This window comes from Triticum urartu, chromosome 6A (genome assembly GCF_056163025.1).
Source record: "Triticum urartu cultivar PI428250 chromosome 6A, HENAU_Tu73, whole genome shotgun sequence".
NCBI classification, from domain to species: domain Eukaryota; kingdom Viridiplantae; phylum Streptophyta; class Magnoliopsida; order Poales; family Poaceae; genus Triticum; species Triticum urartu.
The window spans coordinates 77,736,704-77,743,184 of NC_141878.1; the positions used below are offsets into that span (position 1 = coordinate 77,736,704).

Below are 6,481 nucleotides of genomic sequence, written 5' to 3' on the forward strand. Positions count from 1 at the left end.
GTAGTGCTGGGCTAGCAGGACTCCGGTGAACCAGGCTGTAGCAGACTACTATGGCTTATGGAAGCACAAGACTACATTTCCCCATAAGAGAGGCCACACATACCAAGCATTTCAATCATACACACAATATGCTCAATATGTGCAATACAACATGGCATCACAACAAGACTCTATGACTCAGAGTAATTATTCATTAGGCTCCGAGGAGCCAAGTATTACAAACATGGGTTTCATGACCCATAATACAGAGCATACAAGCAACAAGCACATGCGAAAGCTTAACTTTTCTGAGTACAGACAACTACAAATGAAGAAGGCTCAGAAGCCTGACTATCTACAAGACCCTCCCAAGGTACAAGATCGTAGTTGAGGTAACAAGCTAAATGTCGAAGTCCACATGGAACTACTAGCGAGACTGACGTCTCTCTGCAAAACATAGAATAAGCAAATGTGAGTACAAATGTACCCAACAAGACTTACATCAGAACTATCTACATATGCATCAGTATCAACAAAGGGGTGCTGGAGTTTAACTGCAGCAAGCCAGCTTTGACTCAGTGGCTAACCTGAACTACGACTGCAAGTAACTCTTCGAGGTGGCGCACACGAGTCCACATATTCACCATATCAATACACCACTATGGATCCGCTCCCGTCTCCCTACGAGAACGCCATCCATAGCACTCACGCTTATCTTGCGCATTTTAGAGTATCCACTTTCACTTCTCTATGAACTATGCAAGGGGTCCAAGTTTCCATATCCGAGGAATCCGGTTATTCGAATAGATAATGATAACACTGCAGGGGTGTACTTCTTCACACACGCTCTCGCCACTTACCACCATGTACACGTCGTGTATCTCGGCAACCTTCAAGCGGAAGCCTTGCGAGGGAGTCGGCCACGACCTGACTAACCAACAAGTCTCTAGTCCAGGTTTATCGCCTATTCGGGTTCCATCCGCAAGGAGATCCGGCCGGGGTGTCGCTCACGGCCCCAAACGATGTGTACAGGGTTCCCAAGCCCACCATCCGGGTTCCACTTGGTACACCGGGCCACTGTGCCTAGTCTGTCCCAATCCCACCTGTACCGGGTGCCACTTGGTAGACTACTAACACTACCTACAAACACCAGAAACTACTTGCAACTCCTAGACAGAGATCTGGTTGGTTAATAAGTCGAGAGGGGCACTTAAGCATTCCAATGCGTGGTAGTAGCTGTTCATGGATCACAAACACAGAACTCAGTTTCTAAGGACGGCTGCAATGAGACAACCCACCATGTACTCCTACATGGCCTCTCACCGCTACCTTTACCAAATCGTGTTCACACACTTAGCTCTCAAAAGTAGGACATGTTCACCACATTCCAATTCATCCCCGATGAATCAGACCTGACTCAACTCTAAATAGTAGCAGGCATGACAAACAAACATGAATGAGTAGGCACATCAGGGCTCAAACAACTCCTACTCATGCTAGTGGGTTTCATCTATTTACTATGGCAATGACATGTCATGCAGAGGAAAGGGGTTCAGCTACCGCAGCATGTAACAATTGAACCGCTGTTGTCCTAATGCAGTAAAAGAGAGCAGGAGCGAGAGAGTGGGATTATATCGGAATGGACAAGGGGGGTTTTGCTTGCCTAGCACTTCTGAAGATATTATAGCTCTTCATCGGTGTCATCGATCACGTCGTCGGAAACATCGTCACTACACCACAACACCACAACACCGACATGCATCTGTTGGTATAGGTGTGAATTTCTGACACATTATCTGTTCGGAACAACACCGACACAAAGAACGTGACGGTTGCTCAACATTTTCGATGTTCAGTCTGTCGGTAGTGTTTACTAGTTCACCGACGTATTGTGTGTCGGTAATTGTTTTGACTTCCGTTGGATTAAGTGTCGCCGAAACTTTGCCACAGGAAAAGTGTCGGTGTAGTTTAGCCTGGCCCACTTATTTTCAGCCGCGCGGCACAGCCCAAAGTATCTAGCGGCAAGCGGCGCGCCAAAGCCCAAAAGTATTTCCGTAAGTCTCCTAGTCCCCCCATCCCCACCTCTCTCGCAGCACACATTCAATCTAAACCTAAATCGCCGCCGCCGCCCCCGACCTACCCATAGATTTGCTCGCATCGCCGTCTCTCCCAACACGGCATCCCACCCATGGCCGTCCTCTAGTCCTGCGTGCTGCCCCGTCATCCACGGCCGAGGAGCTGCTGCCCCATCTGCAGCCAAGGCGCCGCCGCCTAGTCCACTGCATAGGAGCTGGCGAGGAGGCAACTGCAGTTCTGGAGTCGCCCCGACATTCTTCTTCCTCCACCAGCGACCCCTGTCCAGATCGACACCCTTGTCCTGCCCCGACTCCAGGCCACTGCAGGTAAACTGCATAGGAGTTTTGTCATTTGCATCTCGGTGGACGTTAGTTCCCATAAGTTCCAGGCTCTGCTCTTGTTCTGTCTTCTTTAATCTCGTCTCCACATGCATCTTGTCTTTTCATTTATCCAGTGGTGGCCATGCTCATGTGTGAATGTTTATCAGTAACTTCTATACATATTAATTTTCAGAGATCAGATTTTAACTACTCGAGGGTACAGACGTACAGATTTAGAAAGAGAAATGTAACAGAGTTGTGGCACACCTTTTGGGTTAACATTGCTGTTTGAGGATGCTCAAGTGCAGAGCTCCCTAAATTTCAGAGATCTGATTCACCATATTCTGCAATTTGACACAGAACCTCAGTTACTGTCGACAGAAAAAGGATGACGTGCAAGCATGTGTTACTTTCTAGAGAGAGAAAAAACATGTTTCACTTCATTTTCTACATATGAACTAGCACCAAAGATTCAGATTTCTTGTATGTTGGGTAGGATTGTAAATCTGCCTGTGATCCTTTTGTTTTATCTATTTATGCCGCATAAACAGGGACCAAGGGTTAGCCTTACAGTTGTGTGTGATCCATATTAGTGCCTTCGATGTATCTCATGTCCCTGAATTTTCTTTCTTGTACTAGATATCTTCTTGTTCTTTCACTCCTAAATCCTAATCATTAGACTTCTCATTATCTAGGTGCTCATTATTTCTACTTGTTTGTTGTCTCATGGATCACAAGTTTAATGATTATTGAATCAAGAAATCTACTGAATCTGTTAACATAACCTCCATTTACTGTCTTGCTCAAGTCTGTTTGTGGCATGTCATATTTTAACTTATGTTTTAGTCTGCTCAAATGGAGAGCTCCGTAAACTTCAGAAATCAAAATGACAAAATTGTAGGGATAAAAGGGGTAATGGAAAATTGCATTTCTCTAGTCTCAGTTTATTCTTCCTTGGCACCCTACTATTTACGTTTTGTCTATTTGGTATGTATATTTGTAGTGGATGCCCAATTCTCCTATCTATATTTTCATAACTATGTTTCTTAATTATACTACTTACACGAAGTTGCTTGGTGGATAGTGCAGTTTTAACTTGCTGCTTCTTGATAAAAGTTGCTGCCATGTATTTAACTCATCACATAATTTGCCCAGTATGCATATTTTTCCACTATTTTTTATTAAGCATCATGGTCTAATATGTGCTATTTGCAGGAGAAAAGATGGAAGGAACAAGAGGTGGAAGTGAGCTCCCTGCATATGAACAATCAAGAGTTAGGCTCGTAGCAGACATGAATTGGTAAACTCGAGCACCTCTCTTTGAAAGTGATGCATCCGATTAGTTAGTTTTCTAATTACTAGGGAAAATAAATTTGTTGCAGGCTGAAGAACTTGGCTATGACCCACAGAGAGATGAAATATTTGTCAGAGCACATACACATAAAATTGGAGTTCCTACCGCACAAGCAGACACTAATTGTTAGTCACACATACACATCATGTGTTTTTCTTTAGTACAGCCATGCATGTGACTGCATATCAATTGATGAGAAGTATAGACTGCACTGACTTAATTGTAGAACTAAATTAGGTACCTCATTTGCTGTATTTTTTCAGAACAACCTGAAGAAGCAGCTGAACCGCCAACAACACTTGCAATGGAAATTCAATTTCGTCGACAAGATGAACATGTTTCTACTCTACTAGAGCTCACGGAACAAATGCAACGAAAAATTGGAGAGATGCATCAAGTTCTCTTTTCTCAAGGAATCGGAAATGTCGAAATACCAGGTATTATTCTTGTCAACTTTTTTCCATGAGATGACACTGCTATGTTTTGATTGATGCTTGGGTCAGGAAGACAGGTTCAGAATTGGGAAAAGGGTCCACTGTTTGAACTAAACACTATTATTTTTCTTTTGGGAGATCTTTGTATTTTTCTTGAAGGTTTCATGCTTCATAACTAAACACATACAGTTCAGTTTGTAGTGTCACTATAAATAGACAATGCACCAGGCTACTAGATATCTAGTTTCTATCGGAAATAGATAAGAATTGATGGCATGATAAGGTGATACTAAATCTGGGTTATAGCAGAACATAGAATTTTTGGTTTCTATGTTTATATGTGTGCAGCGCAACCCCCATTATCATGCAAACAGTATCAAGTTATGAGGCTTGATCATGGAAGCTAGCAGAAATGTGTGATTTACTACACAAGCTCTGAATGTTTGCTTGCATATTTGTTCAAATATGGTGAGTGGTTTAGTTCTCCGTTAGTGTGCAATTCCTAGTAACTAAACTGAAGCCTGCTGTCTTTTAAAGATCAGACACAAAAAAAATACTTGACCGTTATTTTCAGGGAAGCATATTTAGTTCAATCCACATATTAGGATTACACCTGACTCCTTTTTTGCATCATAGATTCATGAATACATTCCTGACCTCGCACATCAAATCACCGGTCTGATCTTGTTGTCCAACGACCGAGAGTTCCGAGACGAATGCGTGGCACTCCTCAGGAAACATAGGTGAGAATGAGATGGATCTCGCACTCATTTTTAATTATCTTTTCCCTATAGACATCTACGTATAATATTGGCACTAGGTTAATACAATTTCTATTGTATTCATGTTGTAAAGAATGGCTTCAACATCACAGGATGTGCAATAATAAGAGAAAATTTAGCATCCAGTATACAGAGAAAATTCCATATCAAATGTACTTAAACACACTATATGTTCAAATTTGAACCTGTTTGTCAATGTATTTATTGTTCTGCTTCTGGTGGTGCTTGATTGCACCCCTCTTCTTTTGTCGCTGTTTATCACCCCCTTGATGTAGTCTTTTCCAATCACTATATTTGTGCATCAGCCATCCCTGCTCTTGTGCTTCATTTTTTCTGGTCTTCTCCTACAAATCTTTGAAGTTATAGTAAAAATCTTGTTCCTGATGCCTTTGAACAAATATGATTGTTTAACAACGAGTGCATAATTTGTATAGTAAGCCATGTATGCTAGGAGCTAGCCAAACTTGGGTTGATGTTCTAATAAGGATATCTTATGTAACCAGACTGTTTGCAATACATCTTCTATTTTTGAGATCTTGTCTAGATCTTTGGGTCAAGGGCAACTCGGAAGTTAGAACAAATTCTCATTTCTATAATTGCTCAAACATATAACTTCTTTTGCAGGGACATATGGCAGAAAGTAGGAAGTCCACAAGTTGATCTAAGATGTTCCAGTGATCGCTTTTGTTCATTACATATGGAAGTTGATGTCGGCTTGTGATCGATGGATTGGTCTTTTTCATATAAGGAAGTTGATGCTGGCTTGGTGATTGAAGGATTGGTCTCTTTCATAATTGCTCTCTTAGAAGCTTGCCCCTCATATTTTGGAGCAGGTTGCGTCTTGTATGTAAGACCTATGTATTTCCTTAATGGATGTAGCTAACTTGAGTGAAGAAAACTAATGAATCTTTAATTAATGTTGAATAAATGTATTGGTGAATGGTATGTTGTGATGAATAGAAGAGTAATTGTTTGTATATGTATTGTGTACTAAACATGAATTGAATTTTATGAATGTAATTTCACTCAAAATATGGTGCATTTGTATTTGTTCTGAAATGTAGAACCCAGGCAGCAAAAGTGTCGGCATAAGTATTGGACGTTGCATGAACTGTCGGCATAGCACACTGGCAAACAAACTGTTGGCGTACCAATGGACGTCGCACTATGTGTCGGCATAGCACACTGTCAGATTATCTGTCGGCGTAGAATAGTCTGTCGGTATAGAAATGTCTGTCGTCGTAGACCTTGCCAACCCCATTGGACTGTCTGTCGGCATAGATTTATCTGTCGGTAAAGACCTTTCCCGGCAGGACTATAGGCGAAAGCTCCTTTCTGTCGCCAAAGTTCTTTGCCGACACTAAATGTGTAGCCTTAGGTGACCTATGCCGATAGATTGTTTGACGCTGCTTTCAGTGTCATGGTGTAGTGCGTCTACTAAGAGGGAACAACCACCGGCAATAGAGAGAAAACACAATCAATGCAATGCACAATATGATGCATGATCATGACATGACAATATGCTGTGATTTGGGA

General features: G+C 42.0%; 1 long non-coding RNA gene across 1 annotated transcript; it reads left to right on the forward strand.

The window, feature by feature from the left end:
* The first annotated feature begins 1,900 nt into the window (after window positions 1-1,900).
* Window positions 1,901-5,922, forward strand: LOC125516875 (uncharacterized). The gene is made up of 6 exons (XR_007287401.2): window positions 1,901-2,381; window positions 3,591-3,675; window positions 3,758-3,854; window positions 3,993-4,166; window positions 4,800-4,906; window positions 5,570-5,922. It is a non-coding gene; the product is annotated as an uncharacterized LOC125516875 (long non-coding RNA).
* Window positions 5,923-6,481: the final 559 nt, after the last annotated feature.